The sequence below is a fragment of the Eubalaena glacialis genome, chromosome 7 (genome assembly GCF_028564815.1).
Source record: "Eubalaena glacialis isolate mEubGla1 chromosome 7, mEubGla1.1.hap2.+ XY, whole genome shotgun sequence".
Classification (NCBI taxonomy): Eukaryota; Metazoa; Chordata; class Mammalia; order Artiodactyla; family Balaenidae; genus Eubalaena; species Eubalaena glacialis.
Genome location: NC_083722.1, coordinates 112,560,052 through 112,574,939, shown reverse-complemented (window position 1 = coordinate 112,574,939; position 14,888 = coordinate 112,560,052). Strand labels below are relative to the sequence as shown.

General features: G+C 48.5%; 1 protein-coding gene across 1 annotated transcript in view; it reads right to left on the bottom strand.

The window, feature by feature from the left end:
* The window catches only part of TXNRD3 (thioredoxin reductase 3), a 40,630-nt gene extending 36,053 nt beyond the window's left edge, over nucleotides 1-4,577 (bottom strand). The window contains exon 1 of the mRNA XM_061197372.1: nucleotides 4,169-4,577. The gene's annotated coding sequence lies outside the window, so the exon portion shown is untranslated. The remainder of the gene's footprint in view (nucleotides 1-4,168) is intronic.
* Between the last annotated feature and the right edge of the window lie 10,311 nt (nucleotides 4,578-14,888).

The following is a 14,888-nucleotide window of genomic DNA, read 5'->3' as shown; positions in this document are numbered from 1 at the left end:
GTGTGGTACTGGCATAAAGACAGACATGAAGAGCAGCGGAAGAAAATAGAGAGCCAAGAACTAAAGCCTCACATATAAGGTCAAATAACTTTTGACAATGGTGTCAAGACCATTCAATGGGGAAATGACAGTCTTTTCAATAAATGGAGCTGAAAAAACTGGATATCCATATGCAAAAGAATGAAGTTGGACCCTTACCTAACACCATATACAAAAATCAACTCAAAATGGATTAAAGACTTAAATGTAAGCGCTAAAACTATAAAACTCCTAGAAGAAAACATAGGACAAAAGCTCTATGGCGTTGGATTTGGTGGTATTTTGCATATGACACCAAAGGAATAGGCAGCAAAAGAAAACAGAGAAAGTGGACCTCATGAAAGTTAAAAATTTTGTGCATTAAAGGACATTATCAACTGAGTAAAGAGGCAACTCCAGAATTGGAGAAATATTTCAAATCAAATATCTCATAAGGCATTAACATATAGAATATATAGAGAACTAAAACTAAACAAACAAGAAAAACCCCAATTTAAAAATTGACAAAGTACTTGAATAGACTGTTCTCCAAAAGAGATACTGTCCATTAATAAATGGTCAATAATCATGTGAAAAGATATTCAACATCATTAATCATTAGAGAAACGCAAATCAAACCACAATGAGATACCGCTTCACAACCATTAGGATAACTGTTATCAAAACAAAAACAGTATAAAAAACAGAAAATAACAAGTGTTGGCAAGGATGTGGAGAAACTGGAACCTTTGTGCCCTGCTGGTGGGAATTTAAACTACTATGGCCTCTATGGAAAACAGTATGGTGGTTCCTCAAAAAATTAAAAATATATAGAAATACCATATAAACCAACAATTCCCCCTCTGGGTATAAGCCCAAAAGAATTGAAAAGAGACCCAAACAGATATTTGCACACCCATGTTCACAGCAGTAACATTCACAGTAGCCAAAAGGTGGAAGTGACCCAATTGTTCATTGACGGATGAATGGATAAAGAAAATATGGTCTATACAGACAGTGGAATAGTATTCAGCCTTAAAAAGGAAGGGAACTGTGACCCATACTACAACACAGATGAACTTTGAGGACATTAGACGAAATGAAATCAGCCAGTCAGAAAACGACAAATACCGTACGATTCCATTTATATGAGGTCCCTAGAGGAGCCAGATTCCTAAGACAAGAAGCAGATGGTGGGGCCAGGGGCTGGGGAGGGATGGGGAGTTACTGTTTAATGGGGACAGAGTGTCAGCTGAGGAAGATGAAAAAAGCTCCGTGGTTGGCTGGTGGTGATGGCTGCACAGCAACGTGAATGTGCTTGATGCCACTGAACTTAAAATGGTTAAAACGGAAAACCTTATGTTACGTGTATTTTACTACAGAACAAAAAAGCTAACCAATGGAAGTATACATTTTTAATCCACAGATGTATGAATTAAGGGTTGGGGAAAACATGGCTTACAGTTAATGTGGGGAAGGGGCTAAAAAATGAGGGCGTGTTTTTCACTATTTCCTTTGGGCCATGGTCTTGCACGTGGCTCACAGGAACTTCCTGCCTGGTCAGGTGCCTGCACATTCAGCCCACTCCTCACACTGTTGCCAGATTCCAGGTCACAGGTCAGACCCTTTCACTCCTCACAAGTCTGACATCATGAAGTCCACACTTAACAGCACGCAGTTTTAGATCTCAATACCGCTGAGAAACTGAAGTTCGGCCATTTGCCACTTACTCTCCTGATTCCCTTTCATACACCCTGTGTTCAGCCCCACTATTTTCATGGCATCATCTCCTACCTTTGCTTATAGGAACTCCTCAGCTAGATGCTATTCCTTGCCTACACCCACCTGATCCCTCAAGGACCAGCTTAAACATCACGTCCTTAATTTTTCTGATCCCCACAGAAGCAGCTGTTTTTGTCTCTCATTCCCACAGCACCTGTCTCGCACACGCGTTTCTTTGGGTACCTGAGAACTGGCTGATTACAGCTCCATTAGACCATGAGTTCTCGGGAGGCAAGGCCACAGTTTATTCATTTCTGCGGCCCACAACACTAAGCACCCAGTAACACTTGCTGAATGACATTAGCGGCCCAATAAAGGAACAAACCTCTCTACCTGACTCTGCACAGGTAGGGATGTGGAATACGGTGTCCAGTCTGGGTGACACATTTAAGCGGTTCATGGTCAAACTACTGCACAATCCATTTAGTGAAGGGTCACATGTAAAGACAAATGACATAAACACATGAAAAGCTGGGCCAGGAAAGAAAAACACTCAGGGAAAATACTGAAATATCTGCCATCCAAGTAGAAGCCAGATTCTTAATTCTGTCCACTGGAGCAACAATCACCTCCAAAAGTGAGTAAATGTTTCAGGGAGACAGATTTGGGCTCAATTTTTAAAAAATTCCAGTAAACAGAGCTGTCCAATTATGTAACAGGACTCAAAGTAGTGGCCACGTTGTTGGAAGGGGTGACGCACACAGAACAGAAAATCATCGGTCCTAAGATTTTCTGTGTCAGCAAAGGTTTGACCAGAACAATCTAAGGCTGTTTATTCACTCAACTCACTTACCTGCCTCATACTATTCTAGGCCCCAGCGACACAGCAGTGGCCAGGCACAGTTCTGACTGCTTGGCCCTTTTATAAGCTCCAAAGGACTACTTAAATACGTAGAGAAAGAAGACAGAGGCTAGAAAAAGACCAACACATATGTGAGAACCTGATAGGTGATGAGTGAGCATTCAAACCACCGTGGAAAGAATGGACTCTCCAAAAAATGAAGCAGGGACAACTGACAAGTTATAAAGGAAAAAATGAACTGGATCCCCACACGTCCTCAGCTTCAAGTCCAGGCGGAATTAAAGAAGGGGGGTGTGAAAAGCACACTCTAAAACTTTCAGGAGCTAATACAGGAGAGTATCTTTATGACCTCAGAGTAGAAACAGATTTCTTAAATAAGACACAAAAAGCACAAACCAGAAAAGAAAAAGAGTGATAGAGTCAACCACGTTAAACTTCCAAACTTCAGTTAACCAAAAGATCCCAGAAAGAGAGTAAAAAGAAAAGCCAAATCTGGGTGATTTTCCAATACATATCACCAGAGGACTAGTATCCAAAATACATAAAGAACGCCTATAAATCAGTAACAATAAATAAATAAAACAACCTAATAGAGAAATAAGCAAAATACCGGAACATTCTGCAGAAGAGGAAACTCAAATGACTCGTAAACACATGAAAAGATGTTCAACGTTATCAGGGAAATGCAAAGCTAAAGCCACAATGAAATACCATCTCATAAATGCCAGAATGGCAATAATTAAATATATCAACTGTTGGCAAGGATGTAGAGCAATGGGAACTGTTAATACCCTGCCAGTGGCAGGGTAAGTGGTATGACCACGTGGAAAAACATTTTGGTATCACCTCGTTAAGGAAGAAATCATGCTTCCTCTGTGGGCCAGCCGTTCAGCTTCAAAATGCCTACTCTAAAAATAGCGAGTCTTGTGTACGTGCACCGGGCCATACGGTAAGAATAGGCATAACCATGTTGTATTGAAGAGCAAAATACTAGAAACAGCAGAACTGATACACTGTGGTTATGAGTCATCCTAGGGAAGAGTACAGTAACGAAAATTAACAAACCCATTACAGGTACTAACATGCATCAATCTCTAAAACATAACTGTTGAAGGAAAAAAGTGCAGAATACAAATGCATGATTCTACTTAACATAAAGTACCAAAACAAGCCAAAAGGAACAGAGTACGGTTTAATGATACATATGTTTGGCGGCAAAACTGTAAGGAAAAGCAAGGAATTTTGGCTAGTGGTCACCCTGGTGGGGGGAGGGTGGGGGGGTGGTATAAACCAGGGGGATCAGGAGACTCCTGCCGGAGTGTGGTCTTCCTAGAGAAACTGTAAGGTGCATGTGCGAGATACACGTTTGCCCGAACAACGTGTAAGTCAATGGAAATCTGAAAGTAAGATTGAAAATCATAATTTCACGCACCTATCCCAACAGTTTATGCTTGTGCCTCTTCCGCGTATTATTTCGACTCTCAATAACGTGAAGTATAGCTCAAATATGCAAAGTGCCATCATACAGATGGGTCTGTCTTCCAGAGGATCACTGCTCAAACTCACAACACAGGTGCAGTGAGGGGCCGCGTGCAGTCCGGCCCAAACTGCCGCTGAGGCGCCAAGCGGATCAGGGGCACGCGGTCGGGACTGGACCAGCGCCGGCTTCTCCCCGCTGCTCTCCTCCCAGGACAGGACCCGTGAGACCTTTTCCCTCCGGATCCCCCGCCCACGTCCACCAGGCTCGCGGCCAGGGCAGGACAGCGGCTCTCGCCCGCAGGCCCGTCCGGAGGCTGAAGGCAGGACCGCGTGGCCCAGCCGAGGACGGCGGGGCCGGTGTAGCCTTCCGGACCGGGTCCGCGGGCGAGGGCGGAACGGACGGGCGCGAGGCCCGGGGAGCGGGCGGGCACGGACCAGCGGACCCGGGCAGGGGTTGGGGGCCGCGGAGGCGACGGACCAGTGGGCCCGGAAGCCCCTGCCCGCCTACCCGCGCACTGTGCGGACAGTAGCTCTTGCTGAAGATGACCACTCGGTGGCCCTCGATGAGGCCCAGCAGGCGGCGCCGAAGCTCCTCGCGGGCCGCGGAAGACAGACGGCTGGTCCCGGGGGCGGACAGGCGGGCCCGGCGCCCGGGCGGCGACTGCGGCACGGATACGCCGCGGACATTGCCCAGTCGGCGGTTGGGGGCGGCGCCGCTCGCCGGTCCCGGGGACGTCTGCGCCCGCGAGGGCGGCGGCGGCGGCTGCGGTGGCAGCTGCGCCAGGGCCGCGGTGTCACTCCCGGCTGGGCCGGGCCTGCCCGGAGAGGAGACACCGGCTCCGGGAGAGCGGACGGAGGTTAGGCAGGGAGCCCGAGTGCCGCCCACGCCCTGCAACGGCCACTCGCTGCGACCCCGGCTCCGCCTCCGACCCCGGCTCCGCCTCCGACCCCGGCTCCGCCTCCGACCCCGGCTCCGCCTCCGACCCCGGCTCCGCCTCCGACCCCGGCTCCGCCTCCGACCCCGGCTCCGCCTCCGACCCCGGCGCATGCGAACTAGGTCTCTGCCCGGTCTCTGTGGGGACTCGCCTGCCCTTCGCAAAGGGGCGGGTGCCAAGCTGTATGGTCTTGTTATCCCAACGTTGGTACGCGCACCGCGGGACCGCCCAGTCTCCGTGTGATCTCCCAGGGGTGACCCCTGTGGAGGACTTACTTCCACTCTTACTTACACTCCACAAATCCCTTTAGGCCACCTTAAAAATAGATGTATGGTCTTCAGTGAGGATGGATGTCTCAATCTTTGGAAAGAGTGAATAAATAAAACCATCTTTAGGAAAGATGGCTATTTTTTAAAGCTTATATCCAGCAAAGTAAATAAAAATACTACTGTGTTTCTTATCGCTACGAAGTTTTTAAAGGAATTTCCTAGGTCGCTACCCCTCAGTCCCTACTGCATAGAATTCTGGAGGCACTTCTAATAAGGGGACCCTGAAGTCATCTGTGCCAGAATGGGAATCCTGTATCCATCATTTGGGTGGCTGGGTGGGGGATCTCAGGGCTAACTTGCTCACCATGACTTACAGCCCGCTGCGGCTGAAGGATGAATGTATTAAACCCCAATAAAGAGAGACATTCAACCACAAGACCAGCAGGCGTGGCCTGGTCCCTCTCAGGGGTCATCTCCTGACACCTTGTGGTTCACGGTGCTTCAGCCACACTGGCTTTCTCCCTGTGCCTCAGTTATGTCAAACACAGTCCCGCATTAGGGTCTTTGCATTTTCTGTTTACTCAGCCTAGATGTTCTCCCTCATCCAGCAAATCTAGCTTTTTCTAGGGGACGGTATGAGAGGGAGATGCCTGAGGTCATTTCTCAGGCAGGCCGAGGTCAGTCCAGGTCTCCTGCTGACCATTCACTCAGCCCCTTGCAGGTTCCTTTCTAAGTCTCACCTACCTTACTGTGGAATTGGCTTTACGGCTACAGATATGATAGTAAGAAGGAGAAAGGGCTGCCCACAGCTTCAAATTAAGGTTTATTGTCCTCAACACCCTTGTGCCAAATTTGTTATCTACTTGGCCCCGAGGATGCCTCTAACCTTAGTTTTCAAAATTTAAGAGTTTCACAGTCAGGCCTCCTTACGAGGAACCATCCCGTCCCCTCCCCGTCCTCAGCCTCCGGTCCTCTCCTTGGCCAGAGGCTGGGTCATTGAGAGAAAGGATAACACATTTCTTTCTGCTTCCCTGCTTCCTGGGTTTTCCTTTGTATCCTGTTCATGGCCTTACGTCTAGTTGATCCATCAAAGCTTCACTGGTGGGCCTTTCAGAACCATGACACTGTTTTTAGGAAACTGTATTTTAATTAAGCTCTGAAAAAGCACAGGCTCTGAAGCCAGACAGCCTGGCTCAGAATCCCAGCCCCACTGCTTCCTAGTCAGTGGTCTGAGACAACAGTCATAGGATGAGACTAATACCAGTTCCTACCTAAAAGGGTTGATGTGAATTTACAAGAGTCAATACACATAAAGTGCTTAAGACAGCATCTGGCACCTGGTAAGCACACAATCAGTACATGTGTGAAGTTTCATTATTTACTCCTCCCAACAGCCCCAGAAAGGAGAGATCATTGTCTCCACCTCACAGGTGAGACAGCTAAGGATGGGGATGAGAACAGGATCTTCCCAAGGCCACACGGATGTCAGAGGAGGGACAGACTCGGGTCCCGGGCCCCTCCCTCTGGAGAATCAGCACTGCAGAATCAGCCCCTCCAGAATCAGCACTGCAATTCCCTTCAATTCCCTTTATTATGTAAGCCAGCTCGAGTTGTGGTTTTTGTTACTTGCAATAAAAAGCATCTTAACAAATAAAAATATTTCAGCATTATGATGTTAGGTGCAGAAAAATTCATGACATAATTTCTTAATGGAGTATATTTTTTATCATAAAATATTCTTCTTTGTCCTTGTTAACTCTTCAGTCATTAAATTCTATTTTTCCAAATATTACTGTGGCCAAATCTACTTTCTTTTGTTGGTATTTATATACATATCATTTTCTATCCTTTAATTTTCAACATATATTTGTCTTTTTCTTCCGTATTTGTCTCTTGGGGCAGGAAACAGCCTAATTAATCACCTCTTATCCCTTGTAAGTCCTTAATTCATTGAAGTCAGATTCAAGAAATCAGATGATAGAGCCAAGAAGACATTGACACAGAAACTAGATTAGTGGTTGCCTCGGGCTGGGCAGCAGGGGAGAAAATAGGGCGGCATGGGGAGTGATGGCTAAGGCTTATAGGATATTTTTTGAGAAAAAAATGTTCTAAAATTGTGGTGATGGATGCATAACTCTGTGAATATACTAAAAGCCTTTGAATTTACACTTTAAATGGGTGCATTTCATGGCATGTGAATTAAGTTGTTAAATAAAGAAAATACGAATAAATAAAACAAGAAACAATTAGAAAACTAGAACTCAGAAATTTGATGTATTGTTGCCAAAACTTACTTATATATAAAAATATTGTACATAATATAAATTATTATTATGTATATTATAAGTATGGTATGAATTATATATAATATTACATAATTATTATCTACACTTATATATTTCTATGTATACGCACGTGTCTATGTATACGAAAATTTCCCACAATATGGCACAATAAAGAGGCAGAAAATATGAAAGAAGAAACCAAAAAAATCAATCCATGAGGTTACAATGTCTGTCCAATAGAAGCTCCAAAAATATAGACAGAGAAAAAGGGACAGAAATAGGAAAATAATAGTAATAATAGGAGACAACTTCCCAGCACATGAGCCTTCAGGCCAGAAGGGCCCTCTGAGTGCCCAGCATAATGGATCAAAAAGACCCACATGACAGCAGCACAAAATTTCAGAATATCAAGAATAATGGAAATATCCTACGAGCTTCCAAAAAAGGTGGGTGCAGGGTGGATGCATTTGGCATCAAGATGCCTCACCAGTAACTCTGGGTGCTGGGGGGAAAAGGAACACCACCTCTAAATTTGTGAGGAACATTAATTTTGCACCTAGACATCTAGAACAAGCCAATGTTTAAAGGCAAAGTAAAGGTGTTTTCAGACATGGAAGGACTCAGGAGTTTGACCCTGCACAGAGCATTTCTCAAGAAGTTATATGAGGCTCCCCTTCACCCAAATGAGGAGGTAGTCCTTGACGAAATGCTCCAGGAGGAAAAGGTGAGTCCACCCTAGGAGGTTAGTGAATGGAAGCCATTGCAGGAAGCCAATCCGCCATCTCACAGAGCAGTTGTCTCAAAGAGAAGGAGGAAAATATTCAGGAAAAAACCGGAGACTGGGCAGCAGCCCCCTGCTGCCCCTCAGTGCAGAGGGCTCACCAGCCCGGCCTCCGCGGACACCCAGTATTTGTAAAGTTTCCTTAGTGGGAGGCTGCTTTCTTATCACCGAGCCCCAGAGGGCAGAGAGTGGGGGAATAACCCAGAGATGTGGCTACCCAGCTGGGTGACCTTGAGTGGGTCCAGGATGGGCAGAAAAATAAAGGCAGTGGGTGTGTCAGTTAGCTGTTGCTGCGTAAGGAACCATCCTTCATCAACAACCCTCAGTGTTGCTCGTGATCTGAGGTGGCAGGGTTCTGCCCTTCTGAGCTGGGCTCTGCAGGGCTTGCTGCCATGTCAGCTGTGAGTCAGCCCTGAGTCAATGTGCGGCCTCACTCCTCTCCGTGCAGCTTCCTAGCACATCCGGAGATTCAGCTGGGACAGCTGGGTGACTCATCCTGCAGCAGGCAGGCCCAGAGATCTCTGAGAGACAGGAAGCATGCAAGGCCTCCGGAGGCCTTGGCTGGGAACCAGAACACCTTCTCTTTTGCGACTTCCTGTCGACCAAAGGGCCAGAGGGAGGTACCCTGCCCTCCTCGTGACAGGACGGGCTGCAGTCCCATCACCGAGGACATGCACACAGGGAGGGCACAAAACCGGGGCTACTTTTGCCAACAGTCTCCCACGGGGAAAGAAAACAAGGATTTCAGAAGGTAGCAGAAGGGGACCTCTCTTTCTCGGTGGGCTCTCTTTTCCTTTCCCCTGTGCACGGGGCGCGAATGGACCATTTCCTCGGGCGGCACTCCGGGTGTTCTGAGACGTTCAGACTTTGCTGTGCTTCTTTCCCTGTTTTCCGCACGTGGAGAAGCCTTTGGTCAGCCCAGCACGGCTCCCCTGAGCCAAGGGACCCACCAGAGTGAGATTCAGGTCCCGCTGGAGCAGAGACTCACTCTCCCCCCAGGCATGGAGGCAGCAGAGGGTCAGGCTGGGCCTCTCAAGTGAAGGGAGAGCTGCACACCCCCGCCCGTTTCCTGGCGTTGATCTTTCCAGAAAGCAGCCGGGAAAGGTAGGGGGGAGGTCTGAGTCATGGAAATGCCTGTTCAGGCGGAACCTTCTGAGTTTCTTTAAGTTACATATACGGAAGGCAGGCCGGCAGGTCCGACTGCTTTTTTTTTTTTTAGAAAAGGTGTCAACAGTTTCTTTGCCTTGTAAATGCCTACGCTCCAGAGTCCTTAGTAAACATAGTCAGGAGGGGATGGTGGCACATTCGCACCGCGGCCCCCAGCCCTCCAGGGAAGGGGCGGAGGACTCTCTGCTGTTATTGAAAGCAGAGCCTCTCGCCGACAGCGCGTGGCCTCCCTCAGGTCCTAGCGGGAAGGGCGGCCCCGGCCCCGAAGGTAACTCCGCGGGGAGGGCGGAGCCCGCTGGGGGCGGCCTGCCCACCGCGCCAGCCCCGGGTCCCCGCGGGGAGATGTCGGCCTCGGGCCCGGAAGGTGCCGTTCCCGCACGGCCCGGGGGATTCTTGGACAACTGGGCCGGGAAGGGTTCGGCCTCAGATGCAGAGCCGCTGTCAGCCAGAGCGAGCGGCGGATTGGAGCGCAGCGCGGGACCAGGGCTCCCCGGCCGCTGGGCGGACCGGCTGCGCTCTCCGCGGTCGGTTCCCGGAGGTGATTCCTCTGCCGCAGGCGCGCTCGTCCCTCAGCGCCCGCGCAGCAGGGCCCGGGGCCTGGCACCGCTGGAGGATTCCTGCCGGGATTCCGCGCGTTCCGAGGCGCGTCCGCCTGCCGAGCAGCGCCGCAAGGACGCCCCCGCGTGCGGGCCCGCCCGGCGTCACTTCTGCGGCCGGCCGTCAGGTGGCAGTGGCCGCTCAGGAAGCGGGCGGCGCGAGGCGCTTCTTCTCCGCGCACCTGGGCGCAGGTGCGTCCCCGCCGCCGGCGCCGGCGCACCTCGGCGCCTCGGGACCGCGGGGGCCGGCCCCCGCAGGACGTCTCCCCGCCCAGCAACCCTCGCTCCGGGTCTGGATTTCTCCTCTTAAACAGGTCAAGCCCGTCTCGGGTTCACGGAGGAAACAGGTATGAGCGCATGGTGTGAACCCTGGAGGGTTCCATAGAGCGGAAATGCCTAGTGTGGACTCCCTGATGAACCGGAAGAGCAGAGGCGTGCTCTGCTCTCAAGGAATGTCCTGGTCGGCTACCGAGAGCCCCGCCCTGCGCAAGAAAGCACGTGCGCAGGCAGCGACGTAAGGAAGGACGGACAGAAAGTGTGCTGCCGCTTGGCCTGTATTGACTCATTGAAACCGCACCATAGCCTTCTGATTCTCTGAGCTACTTGCATTGTCCCCATTACACAGACAAGGAAACTGAGGCCCAGAGAAGTCGTGAGTTGCTGGAGCCCACATCTTAGTAAGAGGCCAAGGGAGATGCAGAATGGAAGGTGGGAGGGGTGGGGCTGAGGAGGGGCGGAGACAGTGAGCGAGGGGCGAAAAGGCAGGAGAAGGATGCCCGCCAGGGGCAGCGTGGGACCCCCTCCACAGCCCACAGCTGCAGGCCACCCGCATGGCATGGCACCTCTCCCCAGAGGCCTGGGCAGGGAGACGCCACGCCCTCTGGGAGCCGGGCCCAGGGCCCCTTGCAGACAGTTTTGGAGCACACTCTGCCATCAGCCCAGACCGTGACATGTTCTCAGAGCCCTTGCACAAACCATAATTTGTAATGCTATATTTGTGTGATTTTCTGATTAATATCTGGCACACCCCCTCCCCCAGAGCGGAAGGGCGGGGAGCAGGCCGTGTGGTCACCACTGTGTCATCAGTGCTGGGTGTGTGCTGGCAAATGGCTGACACTCACGGAAAGTAGGAGTGAAAGCAGAGAACAGAAAGTCCATCCTGGCGAGGGTGCAGGATGGGGGCTCTGGGGGTGCGGTTTGCACGATCACCTCTTGTCTCGGCCCCTCCTGTCTCAGGCTCTGGCTCTCTCCTTGAACACATCTGTGTCCTTTAGCACACGGGAGCCGGAGGGATGCTCGCTGGTTGTAGACAGTGCTCAGAGAACAAGAGTGAACGAGCTGATGATGGCTCTGAGGCCACATCCTTAGCTGCTTTCCAGCTGTGAAATAATCAAAGTGCAGCCACCCCGTTTCCCTGGAAGGGCTGTCTCAGGAATGTGAGCGGGAGGTGACAAAGCTGGCTGTGTCCTGGGGCCGGGGTGGGGTGGGGCGTCACTCACTGCTCTTTCCCTTTTCCTCCCAGGGACTGGTAATGGCCTCATAAAACTGGAGCCTGCACGTTGGCCTCTGATTTGGTTCCTATTCATTTACAGGAATGATTTCACCTAAAAGAATTCACTTTATTCCTCAACTGTAGAGGTGTCGTCTGCTGGTTAAAGATGCAGAGTAATAGTTTTTGGCAATGTGGCTGCTTTCTGCAAGCTCTAGTATCTAAGTTGGAAGAACAGTAATTGTCGGTTGTTAGAATCCTGGTGGTTTTATTTCTTTATTTTCTTATCTTGCAGCATTATTTGTGCTTCTTGCCTTTAAACTGTGATGAGCGAGAATTTTGTGAGAGGAGGGGTCTGTGTGCTCCTCCCTGCTTTTGCCGTTCTCCTTTTTTAACAGCTGCAAGAATTAGCGTCTACATAAATTCAGCCAACAGGAATGCGTACATACTACTGCTTTGTGAATCTGACAGATGGTAGTAGTGGGCAGCAAACCTGTAGAATAGAAAACCTATGAAACAGGCCTCAAAGCACCATTCTTTTGTCAAGTTGTGATGAAGGATATCTACAGACTCAGGGAAGAAAACTCAACCAACCAGGGAGTGTGGGTGAATTTCTTAGGTCTGGCAAACAAGCTGTTTATAACACACATGAGACTGAAATTCTAAGTTGCAAAGATATCAAGGCTGGGCTTGGAGGAAGATCTTGAGTTTTCTCCATTTACAAAGTCTGTGAATTTGGTACTATACTGTATTTATCCCAGTCTCAGAGAAAGAGGAGACACAGAGCCTGAATCTTATGAAATCCAGAAAGGGGAGGACTTGGGAATCCAACTAGTGGCATTTGGGGCTCGTCCTGCAGGAGTGGGGCAGGGTTACAAGTTTCTGTCCATCCGACTGAGAAGCTCTGGGCCAAGCCCACCCATCCCACATGCAGGTCCCCGGGTGGCTGAGAAAGGTCAGCCATGAACACGCAGCAGCACGCACAGGCGCCACCTGGGGCCGATGTCCTTACTTGCCTCCCACGTTCACCTGTGCCCATGCTGGGCTTTCCTTTTTTTCCCAGTCCTTCTGCAGATGGGTCAACTGATGTTATTTTCTTGGCTCAACCCTTGGACTTTGGAGGGATTTCCACACGTCCTAGCTTTCTCCTCCTCTTTCTCCCCCTAGGGGGCACACCTCAACCTAACTTTGACTCCCAAGGACCCACCAACCAGTTCCCTTATGGGCCCCAAGCCAACCTGTAAACCAGGGGTGAAATGAGCTACCATTTTGGAGCAGTGGGAAGGGGTGCCTGGGAGGGGAGAGAAAGGAGGGTGGAAGGCAAGGGTCTGTAGGTTCGAAGGGGCCACTATGCTCGCCAGACGCGGCTGACGTGAGCCCCTCTGATCGGGCTCCATTTCCGCACCAGTGCCGCTAACTGCTCAGATCTGTTTGCAAATCTGCGTGATGATTCGAGACTGAATGTGAGTAATGAGAAAGGCTTTCCACCGTGTTCTCTAAATAGTAACCCTACAAAAGAGTGAGGGATCAAATTTATAGAGAGAGCAGGACAGGAATTTTGAATAAGTATAATTAATGGCTTCAGAGAGATGCACGAGGATATTGCCTTTGTAAAAAAAAAAAAGATATTAAAAACTTGATTGCTAAATTAGGAAAAACAAAAGCTCAATGGATGGGCTGAAAAATGGAATATTCACATTCTAGGAAACCTAAGTGAGGAATTATCATAAAAGTACAAAGAAATAGAAAGCATGAAACAAAAATCAAGCGACACGAAGGACAGAGTAAAAAATTGTAAAAGCCATCAAATAGGAGTTCTGGAAAGAGAGAATAGACAGATTGGAAGGGAAGAGATTTTCCAAGAAGTGATAGAGGAAATTCCCCCCCAAACTGAAGAAATGCAGGAATGCTGAGACTGATGGGCCCCTCAAGAGATCAGCATGACAGTACAGCAGTATCTTCAAAGTTCTGGGTGAAAATCACTTGGAACCTATAACTTTATATGAAGCCTAACTATTCAGTATTACAAAGCTATCATTCATTGTGAAGGCAAAATAAAGACATTTCCGGGCATGAAAGAAGCCAAACATTTAAGGCCCATAGACACTCTCTAAAAACAAACAAATGCTGGGTGATGAGCTCTAGCAAGAATAAAAATGATAGGGTACAATGGTGATCAAATAAAACAATAAAAGCTATTTTTTAAGAGTAAATGAGTGTTGACTGATCAAAATAAGACATTTTAAATAACAACGTGATACACCACCTGGAAAAGTGACAGTGTCCTCAAATGCTAAACAGTCGTGCCCTGTCCTGGGTGTGTATCCAAAAGGAATGCATAGATACCTGTTCCAAAAGACAGGTGCTAGAATGTTCCCGGCGGCGTAGTTCGCAACACCCACACATTGGGACCAACACAAATTTCACCATCGTAGAAGAGACCACCTGTGACACAGCTGTAGAAGGGACGAGGAAAGCACCACTGCCACGTGCTCCTGTGTGGAGGAGTCTCAGAGGCGTGATGCGGAGCAGGAGAAGCCGTACACAAGGGAACAGACGCTGTGATTCAAACATACAGGTTGAGAGACTTCACACACTGACCGGTGGTGACAGGACTGGTGCTGTGGTTTACCTGTGGCGGCAATGACGGGAGGCTCAACAAAGGCTTGTCAAGAACTGGCGATGTTCTGTGCCCCTCTGGGTCCTGTTTGCAGGGATGTGTTCACCTTGAAAAATTCATCAAGTTGTACACTTAAGATGTGGGCATGTCAAGTATGTCTTTATACTTTAATGAAAAAAAATGATCACGGAATAAAAATTCTAGGGAACTGGTAAATGGAGCAGAGGGAAGTAGCACGTGTTGTCTGACTTGGGGTGATTTAACTATAGATAGTGTTTTATAAATATAACCTTCATTAAGTATTTTTAAAGGGTGAAAAAAATTTTAAGAAAATTCAGTTGGTATAACAAAGTGTAAGAAAGGGGAGAAAGAAACAAAAAGTATAACACAAAAACAAAAAAAAAATGGAACAAACAATTCTAATAATATCAGTCATCACAATAGATGTGGGTTAAATTCATTAATTAAAAGAAAAAAACTCTAGTTGGATAAAAGTACAAATTATGTGAAACATATCTAAAAGAAATAATCCAGGAAAAATGAAAGTGAAGGAAAGAAAATGCTAATAAAACAAAAAAAGATGGTAATATTAAATTCAGATGACATAGAATTCAAGGTCAAAGCATTTAATAATAAAAGAAAGGGGTATGTCATGCTGAAGAAAG